General features: G+C 47.8%; 1 protein-coding gene across 1 annotated transcript in view; it reads left to right on the top strand.

The window, feature by feature from the left end:
• The first annotated feature begins 17,864 nt into the window (after window positions 1-17,864).
• SLC45A4 (solute carrier family 45 member 4) overlaps window positions 17,865-18,130 on the top strand; it is a 50,144-nt gene continuing 49,878 nt past the window's right edge. The window contains exon 1 of the mRNA XM_038759970.1: window positions 17,865-17,965. The gene's annotated coding sequence lies outside the window, so the exon portion shown is untranslated. The remainder of the gene's footprint in view (window positions 17,966-18,130) is intronic.

Here is an 18,130-nt window from a genome sequence, read left to right as displayed (position 1 = left end):
AGGCCTCCTGGAGGAGGTGGGCTCTCAGTAGGGCTTTGAAGGGAGGAAGAGCGCTAGTTTGGTGGTTGTGTGGAGGGAGGGCATTCCAGGCCAGGGGAAGGGCATGGGCCAGGGGTCGACAGCGGGAGAGGCGAGAACGAGGCACAGTGAGGAGGTTAGTGGCAGAGGAGTGGAGGGTGTGGCGTGGGCTGTAGCAGGAGAGAAGGGAGGTGAGGTAGGAGGGCACCGCATGGTAGCCCACGGGACGTGCCAGTGCCGAGCAACGATTTGCAGTAGTTTAGTTGGAGCAGTATCCTCTTGTTGATTGAGATTGGACCTAAAGCAGCCACAAAGTCGTGAAGACAGTAGCTGCCAGATCCCTTCATGCTGGGAGAAGTCCAGGGTATGGTGTGCCAGGATGGTACTTTTCTTTTAAAGTCACACTTATGTGAGCAAGAGGCAATGCCAGTTTTAGGAACATCTTTGAATATGAAAGGTGACTCAGTTTATCTGCAAAATTGATGTCTCTGAGCCTTTTGCAAACAAAAATGTAGGGTTTGGTCTTTCCTTCTGGGCAGAGCGTGCCTGATGGTGTCAGTGATTCACACGCTTCAGTCTGTGGGCTCTCGCCTGGGTTCCTTGCTAAGGGAAGGTATAGGAGTTTGTGCAGTGGGGTGGGAGGAGCCGATGGCATTTCCCATTGCCTTCCACTTGGAGACTGAAATGGAATAGAGGATAAGAATATCAATTTGTTTGTGTTTGGAGCAAGGCACTGACTTGCCTTTCCAAGACCTCGTTTGCCTACCTCTCTTGAATGGAAGAAACCTCATGACAGACAGCATGTCCCATCCCGTTTCCCCACCCCCGCCCCCCAACCTGAGTCATGAATGGAAGCTGCACTCATTCTCTGTGTCTCTGTCTCTGTCAAAATGAAAAAAGTAACTTTCCAGCCCCAGGGAGCCAGGACAGTTGAGCATGCTGTCAGTAATTGATGCAGCTGCCCTAATGTATAGGCATGCAGTTCTGAAAGCAGAAGGGAGAGCGGCAAGTTTCACCGAGTATTCCATGATGTCTTGGGAAGGATGGATTGGAAATTGAGCAGGAGGATGGCGCTGGCCAGAACTTAGTGGACAACACCAGTGGAGGCTTATGCAGGAGGTTGTAAAATGGCCAGCTGGCCACGCCGTAGTAGAGAGGAAGGCGGGGAGGGCAGGGTACTTCCCAGGAGAGCTGGAAAATTTCGGCATCTTGCTTGTTTCACATGGTGACTGAACCCAGTGTATAACGTCAAGTGAAAGTGAGGCACGCTTCCAGTGGAGTTTCCTTTACAAGTTTCAGGCTTGTGTCTTCTAAGCGTGGCTTGGTGGGAACAGCCCGGGCTTGGGAGTCAGAGGTCATGGGTTCTAATCCCGGCTCTGCCACTTGTCAGCTGTGTGACTTCGGGCAAGTCACTTCACTTCTCTGGGCCTCAGTTCCCTCATCTGTCAATTGGGGATGAAGACTGTGAGCCCCACCTGGGACAACCTGATCACCTTGTATCCCCCCCCAGCGCTTAGAACAGTGCTTTGCACATAGTAAGCGCTTCACAAATACCATCATTATTATTATTTTTACAGGGCCCTCTAATCCTGCAGTCTGAGCCACAATTCCTTGATGCCACCCTAGATAAAGTGTCCCTTGGCATAGCATAGGCTGGGCTATAGTTAAGCTGAACCTGACTAGGTTGGGGCCAAAATCAAACAATCCCCTGGCCCTCTCCCTTCTCTGTCCCCTTCCTCAAACAACCAGCGGCCCCGAAGAGGAAACTGCTCCCACAAACTCCAACCAGGACTCAATGATATGGCCTGAATCAGCTTTTACTGGAGGGGGGAAGGGCAGGGCACAGCTTTCTGACTTTTTTCCCTTTTTGTTTTCTTTCTGTCTCTCAGGCAGATTCATTTGGTGGGAGGGCAAGAATTATCCCAAACTTGCAATCTCCTAAATAAGCAGGATATTTGCATGAAACTAGCTTGAAAACACTTGATGCTTTGGCCAAAAATTATGTTTCTTGGTTTGCTAAGTGTTTGTGGAGGTTTCTTGTATTGTGTTTTGTTTTGAACTGCTGCTTTGGCAACTCTCACTTCCCGATTTAGGCAAGTCACCAAACTAATATTTATCCTGCAAAGTATCTTAAAAATGCCCCGGCATAACTTGTTGTAGAGCACTATATTAATTCTTGAAAGACCATCATTGTTACACTGAGAAACTGAGGCCCTGGCTACAATAGCAATACTGTGTTTTGAACTTGCAACCTTTTGCTTGGCAATCTTTACCAACAGAAGGAATTGTCTGGCTGATTCTTCAGAAGACTCCTTTCTTAGTGTGAATCTTTTGGTTTACTGGAACATGTGGAATGTGGTGGGAGATGGGGAAACTTAGTGGTAAGGTCTAGGATTCTAGCTTTCAGCAACATCTGTAGCTTCAACAGGAACAATGTTCAGTCAGTCAATCAACTTTGAGTGCTTACTGTTGCAGAGCACTGTACTAAGCTCTTGGGAGGGAACAATAAAACAGACACATTCCCTGCCCACAACGTGCTCACAGACACAGATATACATAAATAAATTACAGATATCTGCATATGCAAGAGGAAATGGGAGAAGGAGAGGGCTCAGTCAGGGAAGGCTTCTTGGAGGAGTTGTGCTTTCAATAAGGCCTTGAAGTGATGGAGAGCAGTTATCTGATGTGAGGAGGAAGAGCATTCCAGGCCAGAGGCAGGTTAGTGCCGCGATTAGACAAAATTGAGGTATTGTGAGAAGGTTAGCATTGAAGAAACGAAATGTGCGGGTTGGCTTGTAATAGGAGAGTAGCACGGTGAGGTAGAAGCAGGAAAGGTGAATGAGGTTTTTCTTGGATGTGGAGGTGGTGGGCAACCATTGGAGTTTCTTGAGGAGTGGGGAAACGTGGTCTGAATGTTTTTGAGGGAAAGTGATCTTTTCCTCCTACAACCGGCTGTCTGTCTGTCTTACTGGAGGTGAAGGCTAGGGCAGAGTGGAGCAGTAAGAATCACCGAGTTTGAAATCTATGATGGAGGGGCTTCATAGCTTACTGAACACATCACTTCTGGCATTGAGCTCCTGGGCAGTGAGGACAGGAAAGCGGGACCTGGAACATTCTCAGCGGCCCCTTCGCAATGTAAAATCATCCAGACTTTTGGGTGTATTGCCGTACTTTGGTCGTGTCCACATGATTCCGAAGATTCCGCTAGAGTATGTACTCACTCCACCCCTCTACCCCCACAGTGTGAGTGGATGATAAGGGAGGTCACGGAAGAGAGAAGCTGGTATAGGATTTTGGGATAGTGAATGGATTTAACTGCATGGGAAAGCTCTGGGCTTCTTAAACACATTTGAGTGCTTACTGTGTGCAGAGCATTGTACTAAGCACTTGGAAGAATAGATTGTAACAGAGTTGATAAGACGTTCCCTATCCACAACAAGCTTAAAGTTTAGCAAGGGGTTGCCTGGAAGATGGGAATGGGAATCCTTTTGACAGTCAAAATTGCCTCCCAGAGGAACTCCGTGTGAATGACTCACTGCAGGCCTGGGTGAATGGCTTGTGGCCAGGGGTTCCAAGGGTTAGGAATCCAGAACCTGCCCCAGTGACTGCCTGGGCAGCCCAAGCCTGACCCAGGCGCTTCTGTCCCGACCCAACCCAGTCCCACGTCGGGGCTCTGGACCACAAGTTCAGCCCACGCAGGGCTCATTATTGGCTTTTTGTTGGCCAATAATGGCATTTTGTAAGCACTTCATGTGGCTAGGCACTGGGGTATTCATTCATCCAATCGTATTTGAGTGCTTTGTGTGCAGAGCACTGTACTAAGCGCTTGGAAAGTACAAGTTGGCGACATATAGAAATGGTCCCTACCCAACAACGGGCTCACAGTCTAGAAGGGGGAGACAGACAACAAAACAAGTAGACAGGTGTCAAAACCATCAGAATAAATAGAATTACAGCTATATGCACATCATTAATAAAATAGAGTAGTAAGTATGTACAAGTAAAATAAAGTAACTGTACAAATACATACAAGTGATATATATCGTCTGTAGGTACAGATGATCTGATCAACCGCCTTCCCTGTTCTCCAGGGACAGTCAGAAGTGGAGAAGAGGAGATGACCTCCCTAGGCCTCAAGTTCCTCAACTGTGAAAATGGGCCGAGGCAGAGCTGGGACTAGAACCCTGGGTTTCCTGGTCTGGTGCTCTTACCCTTGGCTGCCTCCCCAGTCTGTCAGTTAACCAGTGGGTGAAGAGTATTTTTCTGGATGCACATTAGCGAGTTGCTGGCTAGGGCTGCTTCCAACATTGGGCCACTCAGAGGTGGGAGAAAAATTGGTTATGTCTTGCACTTGCCTCTCTCTCCCTGGCCCCCACAATTTGGCATGACATCAAAGTACATATTCATGCAACAAAAGTGTCATAGGAAGCATTTTGGGCATCTCAGCCCCAAGATCTGCAACTTCTGGTTCTGTCTCACTGCCATCTTTGAGAAGCCACCCCACCCCCACCCCCCAAGGGGACACCTTGCTTCACAATCCGGCTCTGTACGCAGCAAGCATAAAGTGAATTAACTCTAAACGTAACTGGCCAGATTTGGGGGAGGAGGAGGAGACATGCTTCTTGCAAAGAAGGTAACTCTGGTTATTTTTCTGTCCATTCTGGACATGGACCAGATATGACTTGCAGTAAATATACTGGAACTTTTCTACAATTTTATTAGAATTTTTTCCTCAATACAACTAAATAATTTTCCAGGCTTTGTCAACGCTGCAAGATGATGATAAACACCGTACTGAAGCTGCTCCTTGTGGGCTGGGAACATGTCTTTGTGCTTCCACTTTCTCAAACACCCAGAAATGCAAGTTCCAGTGGTCAGCCCAGTGTTTTGTCTGCTGAGCACCTATGGACCCATGAAGAGAGCTCGTAGTAGTTATTACCATCCTTAATTTTTTTTAATATCCCTAACCTTTCCTGATAGGGACTTATTTTGGACCCATTGTTTTTCAACTTAGCCAGAACTTTCTCAAAGCCAATATTAATTTCTCCCAGCAAAACCCTGTTTGTGAGTGTAGTATCAGCAGTCTGGATATTGAGAAATTGTCATCTAAATTCTGAAAGGCAGGAGGCCTGTAAAGTGGTCAAATTGAAGCCCACAACTATGCCCAGCTCCACTCCCCTGTCTGTAAGGTGTGGCACAGCTGTTCAAGTTAGGCATAATCAAGAAAACCTGGCCTAACCACAAAGCTCCATGTGGAATCCCATTCACTTGTCCACATCTAGGTCAGGCCTAGGGGAACTACCTCCACTTTTTATTTGTAGCTAAAAGGCTGACTCTGGGAATTGCCCTGTGGGCCCAAAGGAGGAGGTAATGTTGGCTATTTTGGCTGCTTAGGTTGCCCTTTCCCTTCCAGATGCTTAGATCACAGTTCAGCTGGTGGTCCTTGATGTTCAAGCCCTAGCAAGGTAAATAAGTAGAAGCAACATGGCCATGTGGGAAAAGCATAGGCTTAGGAACCCAGAGGACTTGGGTTCTAAACCGGGCTCTGCCAGTTCTCTGCTGTAACCCTGACAGGCCACTTAACTTACCTTTGCCTGTTTCCTTGTCTGTTCAGTGGGGATTTAGTACCCGTTGAATGGTATTTGTTAAGCGCTTAGTACGTGCCAGGCACAGTACACTGCTAAGTGCTGGGGTGATAGAAGCTAATCAGGTTGGACACAGTCTGTCCCACATGTGGCTCAGTCTTAATTCCCATTTTACAGATGAGGCGATTGAGGCAGAAAAGTTAAATGACTTGCCCAAGGTCACACAGCAGACTAGTGACAGAACCGGGATTGGAACGCAGGTCTCTGGATTTCAGGCCCGTGCTCTTTTCAATAGGGCACGACAGCTTCACTCAGTTACCCATATTTTCTCCTAGTGTCCGACCTAATTATCTTCTATCTACCCCAGAATTTTTGGTATTCAAGTGCTCACTCTGTGCCAGGCACTGTGTTAAATATTGGGGGAGATAGAAGACAATCAAGTTGGACACCGTCCATATCCAACAAGATTTGGGTTTTTTTGGCTCTGAGAGCAGAACTGAACTTCACTTAAAATGAACATCACTGCTATGTAGGGGAAAACTGAACTGTCTTTTTTTTTTTTGTCCACTCACTTCCACTTGGCACAAACATACTGTTCTGTTAAATTTGCTGTATTGTAAAGAGCAAATAGCGTTACTTAGTATCAGTATGTCTAGGCTACATTCCACTGTATATGCTCCTTTCTGCAGACTGTAAGCACCTTGTGGGCAGGGAATGTGTCTACCAGTTGTCATAGTGTAGTCTCCCAGGTGCTCTGCACACAGGACGTTTTCAATAAATACCAGTGATTGATCAATGCAGTTTGCCAGTTGAGGTTTTCTAGACTGTGGAATGGAGTACAGAGTGGCTCTGAACCGTTAGTTACTATGCTCTCCCAGAGAATGCAAATATTCGTGAGCACTAGGACTTTTCTGACTCTGCTCACCCTGTCACTGCAGAGGACTTGCTTCTTGGACCTCAGAGGTGGTTGTCTTCAGATAGCATCCCACTTGGCATCAAGATTTAGACACTGCTGAAAGCTGTTAGCATTCCATTGGTATTACTGATGGCTCTGGGACCTGGACAGACTGCTGCTCTTTGACCTGTGCCATCTGGGTGCCCAACTTAAAATCTGCTGGCCTCCCCAGAACCCCACCATGAGGCTGTGCAGTGCATACAGCTCTCCCTTCTCTCCTCCCCCAACTCCACCCCCACACCTCAAACCCAGGCCTGCCACAACCCACCTTTGCCAACAGAAAGTGGGAGAGACTGTATCAGCCTTCTTGCTGACCTCCTTGCCTCCCATCTCTCCCCACTCCTGTCCAGACTTCACTCTGCTGCCCAGATTATTTTTCTTCAAAAACGTTCAGACCGTTTCCCCACTTCTCAAACTCCAATGGTTGCCTGCCCATGTCCAGATCAAACAAAAACTCATCACCATTGGCTTTAAGGCATTTTAAGGCACCTGTCCCCCTCCTACATCACCTCACTACTCTCCTATTACAAGCCAGCCCGCACAGTTCATCCCTCTAATACTAACCTTCTCACTTTACCACGATCTCATCTATCTCACCGCTGACCTCTCTCCCACGTCCTGCCTCTGGCCTGGAAGGCCCTCCTTGCTCTCCACCATGTCAAGGCCTTATTGAAGGCACATGTCCTCCAAGAAGCCTTCCTTAACTAAGCCCTCCACTCCTCTTTTCCCCACTCCCTCTTGGCTTGCTCCCTTCATTCATCCCCTCCTCCCATCCCCACAGAACATATGCATATATCCGTAATCTATTTCTGTATATTAATATACGTCTTCCCCTAGACTGTGAGCTCACTGTGGGCAGGGAATGTGTATTTGTTGTATTCTTCCAAGTACTTAATACGGTGCTTTGCACACAGTAAGCACTCAGTAAATACGATTGAATGGGTGGCAGGGTATAGGTGCTCCTCAGTGGGTCCAAGTGGGGAACAGGAAGGCGGAACCGTGGAAGACTTTGAAGACCCAGACTGAGAAGCCCAGCGATTGACAAGGGCACCTCTCAGCCCAGGTTGCAGCAGAAATCTGAATCAGGGTGCTGGGTGTGGATCAGAAGCTTTAGTGATCTGACCCCAAGAGGGAGAAAGGACAGGGGTGAGAAGTGGTCTGTGTGTGAGCAGGTGCAAGTCATTTTCTGTCTCCTGAGTCTTATCAGCAGCACCCACCTACCCTGACTCCCACTGTGTCCTGAAGGACAGCTGGATTGCATTATAGAGTAAAATCTTCTCCTAAGTACTAACTATTCAGATGCTATTTCTGAGACATGCAGTTAAGTAGCATGGTGCTGTTTCCATGGTTGCAAAGTCTTTTCTAATTTGAGTAGCTTTTACTCATTAGGCATTTCAAAACCCTTTCAATTTAAAAAAGTGAGGGTAATTTTGGAGTGCTTACTTGAGGCTGAGTCCTGAGCTAAGCACTGGGTTGAATAAAATCTAACAATTGAGGCATGTAGCTTGCTCCACCAGATGCTTACAGTCGAAGAAGGGGAGGAGAAATAGGGGACGATTCATGGGGACCTTTAAGCAAATACCAAAAATCAGTATTTTTGAAGGGTGCACTCAGGCACATGGGCAGGCCCACAGATGAACAGTCCCAGGAAGGGTTATCTGCCACTTCTTCCCAAGCTGGTTCATGGGCCTGGGTTTGAAACTGCCACAGCCTCCCTAGGGGCTCTCCGTCCAGAGGCACCAGGTGCCTGTGGGGCAGAGCTGTCCATTAATCATATTTATCAAGCGCTTACTGTGTGCAGAGCACTACTAAGTGATGGGGAGAGTACAATACAACAATCAACAGACCCATGCCCTGTCCATAATAAGCTTACAGTCTAGAGGTAGGGAGACAGTGTGAATACAAATTAAAAAAAAATTGCAGCTATGTACATAAATGCTATGGGGGTGTCCAGGTCACTGGGGGCAAGGGACGGGGGAGGCTGGGGGCAGGGGGTCTGAGGAGGGAGTTAAATGTCTGGAACAAGTGGCGAGGACGGTGGGCATGGGTGTCAATGAGGGTGGAGAAATAGTTTTTCTGGGGGGAGTGAAAACATGCAAGGGTAAACTTGAGGCGGACAAAGTTGGCCTCATATTTAGATTTCCTCCAGCCGTACTCTTTGGCTCAAGCACAAGAGTGAAGGAGGTGGACCTTGCAGGTGATCTAGGGCTGTGTTAGTGGTACGAGGTGGACAAAGGGTTAGGAGAGCGAGTGGGTTGAGTTCAGTAGAGAGTGGTGTTGAGAATGCTTTATTTGGTCATCAAGGGAGGGTAATTTGGGTGTGGAGGCTAAGTGGGGCATGATGAATTGAGAAAATTGGATGGGGTCCATAGATCAGAGGTCTCTGTGGGGAAATAGTACAGATTTATGGGAAGGAGTTGCGTGGGAGAGGAGGCAAGTGAGGAGGTTGTGGTCAGATAGAGGGATTTCAGAGTTGGTGAGGGTAGAGATTGTGCAATGGTTAGAGGTGATGAGATCGAGGGTGTGTCTGAGTTGTTGAAAGGGTGAAGTGGGGTGGAGCAGGAGATCAGGGGATTTGAGGAGTGATAGAAGGCGGGCAGCAAAAGGGTCATTAGGAACATCTATGTGGATATTGAACTCCCCAAGATTTAATGTGGGATCCAAGGATCCAGGCAGGTGTGTTACAGTGAACAGCAGGAGAGGGTTTGGGGAACTTGGTAACTCAATTTTTGGATTTTCCAAATGTGTGCTCTGCCCTGTTTCTCTTTGCGATGAGTTTGTTGGCAGGATATATCAAAGGATTGGGTTACAAAAATGAGATGTGAGAAACATGGGAAGCAGCATGGCCTGATGGAAAGAGCGTGAGCCTGGAAGTCAGAGGACCTAATTTCTAATCCTGGCCCCACCTCTTGTCTGCTCAGTGACCTTGGGCAAGTCCCTTATTTTATCTGGGCCTCGGTTACTCCATCAGTTAAAATGGGCATTGTCCTCTTCCCTCCGTCTTCGACTGAGCACCATGTGGGACAAAGATTGTGTACAACCCGATAATCGTATATTTACCCCCCGCACACACACACTTAGTACAGTGCCTAGCGCACAGTACTTCAGTACCATTAAAAAAAAAATGAGCTAAAGATCCTAACTATAAACCAGATTTGGATTCTAATCACACTTCCACCACTTGACCTATCGAACTATCGTATCACCTTAGGCAAGTCAATTTTCTGGGCCTCAGTTCCCTCATCTGTAAAATGGGGACTAAATAATGTATTCTCCCCACCCCCACTTAGAGAAGCAGCATGCCGTAGTGGAAAGTACGTGGGTCTGGGGGTCAACAAAATCAGGATTAGAACCCAAATCCTCCAGTTGCCTGCTCTGTGACCTTAGGCAAGTTACTTAACTCCTCTAGGTGCTTCCTCACATGTAAAAGGGGGCTATTCAATGTCTGTTCTCCCTTCTGCTTAGACTGTGATCCCCATTTAGGACAGTGACCGTGCCCATCGTGATTATATTGTATCTACCTCAGTACTTAGAACGGTGCTTGGCACACGGTAACATCTTAACAAATGCCATCATTGTTTTTATTATCGTTGTTATTTGAGTGCTTACTATATGTAGAGCACTGAACTAAGCACTCAAAATACAATACTACAGAGTTGGCAGATGATCTCTGCCTACAAAAAGTATTAGCCTGTGAACTCTATGTAGGACAAGGGCTATGTTTGATTGTTTCGAATCTGCCCTAGTGTTTAGTACAGTGTTTGGTGCCTAGTGAGCAATTAACAAATGCCATTATCATTAATTATTACTCATATAATTTTCAGAAGGTTGGATTTTTGTTTTGTTTTTAAAAAAGTTTTGCACTCTACCTAGCTTTTCCCTCTTCCTTTTTCTTTTCCAGTGTGTGGGCCTTTGCTTTCTCCCTGTCTGTCTTTCCATTATTTTTAATCTCTGCCCTGTAAGTTCTTGGTGGGCAAGGATGGGGGCTAAAAATTCCATTGTATTTTACTCTTCCAAGCACTTACTACCGTGCTCTGCACATAGTAAGCATGCAATAAATGTTGTTGGTTGATTTCTTGGTGGCTGAGTTTCTGTTTAAACATGCTTTGGTGGCAGAAAGATGTAAATGGGTAAGGTCAGACCGAGCCAGGAAAGTGCCTAGGCTTAGATGCCTTTACAAGATAGGGCAGAAATCACCATCAGACAGACCACTCACCCACTGTTAGGATCTGCCGAGCAACTCCACCTCTTTTGAGTGAAACACTGGAGTCCTAGGACAGCACACCTATTCTCCCTATTTGTAAACTTATACACCCTTCAAATTGCAGAAGGATTTTAAAGAGCGGTTACCCAAAAAATTCAGAAAATGTGCGTGGTCCCCAAATTTGCTTTCTGTGGAGTGTTCTACTTAAAGAGAAGTTCTGTGAGTTTTCACACTCACACTCTTTGAAAAAAACTCTCAGAGAATTGCAGTCTCTCTAACCCTTCACAAATGTAGAACAACCCTCTGCCCACCTGTCAGTCAGTCTCCCATCCCTTGCTCCTTCTGAGGCCCTTACCCCCTCCTCAACCCGCAACCCCACCTATTTCCCTCCTAAGCCATTGTCTCTATGGCTCCATCGCTCCATGTGCTTCTCAAGCATGGTGGCTCTCTGTCACCGACTCAGAAGCTGCTCCCCTTCATAACAGTCTGGTTTAGAGTGTTTAGGGATGACACAGAGGTCCCAAATGACCCATCTCCAACCTGGTGGTGGCAGCCTAAGAACCTGCTTCTTACTACTACGTCTTAGTACTAAGAAAACTGGACTCAGTCAGTAATGTCACCTGCAGCAGTGGCATTTCTAGAATCCCTACTTGGTGGAAAGCACTGTACAGGTCCAATATAGAGGATGGAGTCCCAGCTCTCTGAACTGGTTGGGGTGCGGGGGCCGGTGGGCACAGGGGCAGAGACAAATTCCAAGGTGTCAAAACAGGGCCAGGGTAGGCATGGCAGGAATGTCTAGAGGAATGCCGGGGCAGTGGGGAGAGAAGGTTGTCGGAGAAGGCTTCAGGTGGGAGGTTGGGGGATTTTTGTTGTGGGTTTTGAGGAAGGAAGGGCTGTGGTTTGGTGTGTCTGATTACTGCGCCCCAACTTATGAAGTTCAAGTTGGCTACAGTCTCTTATCTTGTGGAACCCCTATGTGAGGCTTTTCCATCACTTTTGCCTGGAGATGACACCATCAGCAGATGTGACCTCAGGACTCTCAGAGCCTGCATCCTGCCCCACTGTGACGTGCCCTGCCCTCATCATTCTGATTGTCTGTGAAATCTCAGTCTGCAGTCTGTGGAGCTGCCAGTGCCAAGCCTGACTTCTCAACCCCCTCAAGTTAGGTCCTTGCAGCCGTAACTGACTTGTGCTAATAAATTAGGGAAGAGCAAGTGTCCGGGGTAATGATGAGGGAGTTGGGACCTCCCCCTCCCACAACCCCAAATCTCAAACTGTATGTTTCCCTTTTGGCAGATGGAAAGTACTGCAAGTGCCATTAGCTGATGTGGTGGGGAGGGGATGGCCTTTTGATAATTGGCAATCAATCAATAACTTCCCTTCACTGCTAAAAATAAGCACAGCTGTTGGCAAAGTCAGACAGACATAGCTTGGCCTAGTGGATAGAGCACAGGCCTGGGAGTCAGAGGCACCTAGGTTCTAATCCCAGCTCTGTCACTTGTCTGCTTTGTGACCTTGGGTAAGTCACTTCACTTTTCTGTGCCTCAGTTGCCTCATCTGTAAAATGGGGGTTAATGCTGTGAGCTCCATGTGAGACATGGACTGTGTCCAACCTGATTAGGTCATATCTCCTCCAGTGCTTAGAACAGAGCTGGACCCATAGTAAGCGCTTAGCAAGCACCATCATCATTATTCTATGCGTCCTTGGGCTTGGCTTCCTGCTGCTCGCTCATAAAAGCTACTTTGTTTCATTCTCTAACTTGCAGACCTGTGGAGCTGTTCAGTTTCTAAACTGTCCCCTGCTTGTGAAATTGGCCTCCTTTTATCCCCAGTAGCACATTTCTGTTTTTTTGGTGCCCGCTCTTAGTGTAACCTAGGCTGTAGAACGGGTGTGAGCTTCTTTTTGCCTGGCCCTACCTGACCTCCCTTGCTCTAAGAGCTTAAACTCTCCCTACAAGTAGTTCTCTCCCTAGCTTCTGGATGAACAAACCTCATCTCTCAAGTTGGCGGTGAAGGGAGGTGAGACTTTCCTCCTTCTGGACCCCTGATCCTAGCGGGGTCCCATCTTTGCCCATCGATGCCCATCTTTCCGGCTGGGGCTCTTTTGGCGCTTGGGCTAGTTTTTGCCGACCTCTCTCTTTTATTCATGGCTTTCCTTTATCCCATGTTTCCATCTCATCTCCTGCGCATGATGTTCCCCATGCCCACAGCCTCCCACTTAGCAAGTGTCTTTGGGCCCAGAGGTTTAACTGACCCCCTTCCCCCCATAAGGCATCCCCGCATTCCCGCATCACTGTTCCGGAAACATGCTCCTCCCATTGACTGCCCCCTGAAGAGAACCTGCTGTTCCCCTGGCTACCTGGCACTTTCCAACACTTCCCGGTTAGGACAAGGAGGATCATTTTGGTTATTGACATGTAAATGAGCACAAAGTGTTCCACTTGGCCCCCGGTTTTTACGTAGTCATCTATTTCTGCTTGGACAATAATGTGGAGGTGACTCAGACTCCTTTGGTTTAAAGCCAGGGTTTTTTTCTACTTTGTCATTGATAGTAAGAGTTCGGAAAGATGGAGAGAGGAATGAATAAGGAGAGGCTGTAAACTGGTGAAGTCGTAAGGGCTGGGGATGGTGTGCATCTACTGAATCAGGGCTCGGAGCTTGTCGTGTGGGTCCTATATCAATTACTGGCAAGGCCTCCTCTGTGATGGCACCTGTGAGGCAGCTGTTGCCGGTACTGAGAACAGACCCTAGCCCCTAGGGGTAGGGGGCACCAGTGCTGTCATTGAACTGCCTCTTGCTGGTCTGCCTGGTCCAGACCCATTGGAGTAGGTGACGAGAGAAAGGCATATAGTGGCAAACTCTCCCCGGCCTGCAGTTGGGAAAGCTGACTCTGGGACTGGGAGCATAGGAGGAGATGGGCGGTGAAGGAGCAGCCAAAGCTGGTTCCCTTGTCACCTTGTGCTCACATCTGCTGCTGAAAACTCTTATGGTCTCTCCCCTCCCTGTGCACTCCAGGCTCTAGGGATCTTGGGAGCCCTCAGTTCTGAAAAGAGGATCTGAGAATCGCGACTACAAGTAGGATCATCTTCATTCCTCCCTTCATGTGCTTGCTCAGCTGTCTTTGCGGGGTAATTGCCGGTGACTCTCCCTCCCCACCCCAAAGCTCCTAGGTTATCCTGCTGGGCAGTGACAGCCCTCATGCTACTTGAGCGGCATTTGCCTTTGTACGCTGCACTTTTCCCACCACTGAAGAAGCCCTGGATCCTGCGGTGGGGGGGGGGACACCTAGAGGAGGAAAGGCCAGAGGAGTACCATCTTGGGGCAAGGCTGTTTGGGGAAATTGGGGGAAGGTGACTTCTGTGGTGGGGGGGGAACTCTTCCTCCCCAGCTGACACCCACTGGCACTGGCCAGCGATGGAATGAGTGGGAGTGCCCCTGCTACTCATTCAGTTTGCTACTGACCAGAGCCCAGTAGGGCTCAGTTGGAGAGCCCTTTCCTGCAACTGATGCCCTGGCTGAGCTGCCCCAGAGACTGTGGGCACCAGGGTTCTAGCTTCTCCCTAGGGCTATGATGGAGGCCGGAGAGAGGAAGGGACCAGAGAAGGCAGAAGGGAGGAAGATCAGGAGAGAACAAACTCTCCTTTGCTGCCACCCTACCTCTGCCAGCTTCTGGGGTTGCTGCCAGCCCAAGGCAGCAGCTGTGGCACCTCAGGCCAGCTGAGTGGAGATGTGGTTGCTCAGGTGATGAAGGTGGCAGAGGATGGCAGCCCCAGACTTCCCCTCGCACTTTCCCCAGCCTTTCTGAAAAGTCCTGGCCCAGGTGGTCTCTTTGCTGGGGTCTCGGCCAGGCCAGGGGAATAGAGGAGCTCTTGTCTTTGCTTCACTTGCCACCTCCTACAACCTCAAGCCTGAGGGGGCAGCTTGAGCCAAGTCTGGGGCTGCCCACCCCTCCCAGAAAGCTGGTACTGTCTGTGTCTTCACTGTCTTTGCTCAGGGACTGTGGATCCTGAAAGCAGCTGGCAGCCTTGGGTAAACAGGGTATTTCTAGAAAAAGCAGCTTAAGAACAGTTCCTTCAAAGTGCCTGTAGAAGCATTTTCTGCTGCTGACTCATTTTTAAGGAGTCAAGAACCATTTTTTAGTGATGCTTAACAGACTTTGGAGAAGCAGCGTGGCTCAGTGGAAAGGGGCCGGGCTTGGGAGTCAGGTCATGGGTTGTAATCCCAGCTCCGCCACTTATCAGCTTATCAGCTTTGTGACCTTGGGCAAGTCACTTCATTTCTCTGTGTCTCAGTGACCTCATCTGTAAAATGGGGATTAAGACTGTGAGCCCCACATGGAACAACTTGATTAACTTGTATCTCCTCCAGCGCTGAGAACAGTGCGTGGCACATAGTATGTGCATAACAAATACCATCATCATTATTATTTGTCTCTAGTCTTTGGTAAATCATGAAGTTGAAAGACTATTTGGTACTTGGGGTGGGGCGAGGATTGTTAGAGTTTTTAATCTGAAAATAGAAGCTTGTTATCTTTCTTTCCTTGGGAAAAGTTTTGACTAGTTTCCCCAGTTAAACACACCAGAGAATCACCCTTTTACTCTGCAGTAATATTAGCAATATTAGCGATTCACAGTCGTTGTGAATCAGAAACGACTTGTTGGTATTTGATAATATTAGGAACACCCAGACTTGTTACCTAATTTCACGACTGCTTCGATGAGGTGGCTGAGATTTTTCTTAGAAATGGACTGGTGACCCCAGATGAGGTATCCTCACTTATGGGCTCTCTAACCCTCTGGTCCCCTAGGGATAGAACTATTGTTTGCAAAAAGGTTGTGTTTCACCCCAAGATCTGCTAGACAAGAGGGTGGCACTTGCAGGCTTGGGGAATGCTACTACAGGGGGGACCCGGTCTGAGTCCAGTGACCTTCCCCTCCCCTCTCCCCAAGAGTGACTACTCCACACTCAGGAATCCCTTCTCCAACCCCCTCCCCACCTGAGAGAGGCCAGTAGAAATGGTGCTTACTGTGTGTAGAGCACTGTAGTAAGTGCTTGACCCCTTCAGTCATAGCCTCTGCTGGCTGGGAGACAGAGTGAAGTGTCCTGGTCTTGGTCCTCTGGCAATGATATGGATGTGCTTTGGGGTATTTTGGGGGATGGGGTGGGGGAAAGCATGGAGCATGCCCCAGCCAAGGGAAGGGAGAAATCTTGCCTTTCCCTGCCACCCCAGCCCACCCAGGGAAATTTGTGCGCGAGTCCTATGGTAAAACACGAGTTTGTGATGCCTTCTGCCTCTTGTGCTTGGTGGCTTTCATGCAGCCTTGTTTCTGAGAGAACTCTTGATGGGCATCTCCTGAATCCTGAAGGCATTGAGGCCTATTGTAATGTTCTTTTGAAGAATCAAAATACATGCTTTTCATAGTACTGCTTCTACTTGGGGGCTTGAGGTGCATCCCAAACAGGCTTTCATGAACTCAATGATTAGCTGAAGCCTGCAGCAAGCTTTTCCACATTGCAGATTGTAGGAAGTCACATGTTTTGGCATCAGTTACTCTTAAATTAGAAACAGGACAATAGAGGAAGTTGTTGATTTGAACAATTGTAGTTTCACTTGTCTGCTTGCATCTGCAAATCATAACAAAATTGTTGTCCCTGAATGCTCAAACAATCATCGGAACAGGTTCCAAGCACACAGATGGACTTTTTTTTTTTTTTCCTTTTCCCCAGTTGGGAAAAGGCGTATCTTTGAGGGTGAAGACCAAGCGCTTGGGTGAAGACCAAGCGCTTGGATAGTGCCGCCTGGGGTAGGAACGGCTCGTACCTTGTAAAATGACTGTTACGAATGGTGAACTGCTTCAAGTTTACTACAGTAGCCAATACTGAGAACTTCAGTTGAGAAATATTTAGGTATTTGAGGTGACCCGCCAAATCTTTCTGGTTCTCTGTGAATTTTTGTGTCTTATTCTTACTGTGGTTTTTTTATTGTTCTTGGCCAAAACATGTAGTATATTACAGTATCATTCGTTGGTCAGCACTCCCAGGTCACATCTTCCCTTCTCTCTCGTCATTTGCTGTGATGTCTTAGATAAGCAGTTCACATGCTCGGTAGCTTCTCTTTCTGAAGTGTAACTTGCGTCACTGTTGCGTCCTTCTCGGCCCCAGGGCATCTGGGTGGGGCCAGGTGGGACTGGTGTCTGTCCGGGCAGGTTCCTCACTGTCCAACTCCCTCTCCAGGAATCCACTGTCTTCTACAGCCTTGTCCAGCTGTTCACCAGCTCATTGCTTTTCTGAAACGCTACATTATTAAACATGGAGTAGACCAAGCTGGGGTCAGAGAAACTGTTAACAATTTTTATTCTAATGAAATGCATAGAATGGGTTTTCAACTCTTGCTTAGTTTTTTTTCTGCTCAAGTAGCCGAAAAAAAAAAATCATTCACTAGTCTTCTGGACTGGTCAAGAAGCACATCTACCAGCTTTGTTGTACTCTCCCAAGTGCTTAGTACAGTGCTCTGCACACAGTAAGTTCTTTGTAAATACAATTGATTGATTGGGTTGGAGTCTCTCAGAACTACATGATGACAGTCAGGACCTCTGTGTTCAGACCCTGCTAGAGGGCACGTTTGGGGCCTGAAAATCACAGCTTTTGGAGGCTGCTTTAGGCTGTGGGGAAACTGGGTTCATTGGCCCTCTGGGAGGGAAGCAGGGCTCGCTGGGGTGCATGCTAATGTTCTCTAGTAGTTTCTTTTGTCTCTGGAAGCAAAAGGTCAGAAATGATCAATCAGTCAATTAATATTTTTTGGGCACTTACTGTGTGCATAGCACTGGGCTAAGGGCTTGGGAGAGTACAATACAGCAGAGGTGGAAGACACGATTCCAGCTCTCGAGGAGCTTACAATGTATGAATCTTTGAGTGTTGCCAGTAAGTTTTAAGCCACCTGTGTGATGTAGGAAGTCTCCCCATAAGTAGATTGGTAATGCTTAGCGGGAAGATGCTTGTGTGGGGCACTTTAAAAAAAAACATTTTGTCAAGTGTCCATGATTTTGTTGGTATTTGCCTGGCTTTCCAACTTAAGATGTATCATTCTTATTCATCTAGATGAGAGTGAAGTTACCTGGGTAAAACCTGTGTACTGTGCCGCTACACCTGCTCTGCTTGAGGAAGGGAAGCCTGTTGTTCATGTCTAGCCTGCTCGGATAACAGGTAAACTAAGAACCGGTTTTCCCCTTCTCTTCTATCAAGGGATTTCATAGCACCGAAAACAGTTGGGGACCAGCTTTCTCTGAAGGGCTAGCTTTATGGTGATGCTGGCTCCGTTTATCTCAGCATCGGATTAAGTTCCAAAGTAAGATTCTGTGAAAGAAAATC

Source organism: Tachyglossus aculeatus, chromosome 18, assembly GCF_015852505.1.
Source record: "Tachyglossus aculeatus isolate mTacAcu1 chromosome 18, mTacAcu1.pri, whole genome shotgun sequence".
Taxonomy (NCBI): domain Eukaryota; kingdom Metazoa; phylum Chordata; class Mammalia; order Monotremata; family Tachyglossidae; genus Tachyglossus; species Tachyglossus aculeatus.
This window is presented reverse-complemented; position numbering and strand designations above follow the sequence as displayed.